A 1,043-nucleotide genomic window follows, 5' to 3' on the forward strand; every position below is an offset into this window, starting at 1 on the left:
ACTTAATGCACAAAACATTCAGAATTTCTTGTAAATTTACAAAGTAATTCTTCACATATTACAACTTTTTATGTAACATTTTTAAAATTACAGCTTTATCTTGAAAAGCTGCAACTTTTTCTTGTATTTTTTCAACTTTATTTCTCAGACATTACAACATTTTTTTCATGTAATTGTAACTTAATGTTGTAATATTATTTTCTCTAAAAACAGTATAAAAGGTTTCGACTTTATTCTCTAAATCTCACGTCTTTTTGTCAAACAGCAGCTGTCGTCATCCTCATGTAATAAGTTATTTTGACACTGAGACATGTATAATGTGATCTGAGCTGTTTGTTACATTGAAAGGTTTGATTCTTCTTCTGCGCACAAACAGAAAAATATTATTAAAGCAATAAAAATGTTCACACTAATGGATCCAGTGGCTTTCAGTTTCACAACATCCTGAAATTAATTTATAACTAAAATTTGAAGTTATGAACAGTGAATCATACATGTGGAAGGTTATTAAGTTTTTTTTTTAAAAAACTATGCAGAGGATTTTTTCATTTTGCATTTTGAGAATCAAGTCGAAATGTTGAGAATAATGTTGAATTATCCGTTTTGGTCTCAGATATAAGACAACATAAATCAGAGAAGGAAAAGGGTTTTTCAGATTTTCAAGTCTGTGTCTGGAATAAAGTTGAAATTGCACTTTGAGAAAGAAGTTGACTATAGTCTCAAAATCCAAAAAGAAAAAAAAAAAACTTTTTCCTCTGATTCATTTTGCCAAAATGTAAAAAAACAGTTCCACTTCTCTGTTTTCAATCAATCAGCCTGAATAGTTTTAACACATTTGAACTGGAGTTCTGAGGTTTTCACATAACAAGAGAGTCCTGTAGCTGTCGGTCAGTCGTTCTTTTCTTCAGAAATCTTTGTCTGAATAATGTTAATAATAATAATAATAATAATGATATCTGTCTCACTTTTACAGTGTGTGAAGAAGAAATCAACACCATGATGATGTCATTATTGTGGTGAATCCACAGCAGAGTCTTAGTGTT

Source organism: Lutjanus erythropterus, chromosome 15, assembly GCF_056507025.1.
Source record: "Lutjanus erythropterus isolate fLutEry1 chromosome 15, fLutEry1.hap2, whole genome shotgun sequence".
Classification (NCBI taxonomy): Eukaryota; Metazoa; Chordata; class Actinopteri; order Lutjaniformes; family Lutjanidae; genus Lutjanus; species Lutjanus erythropterus.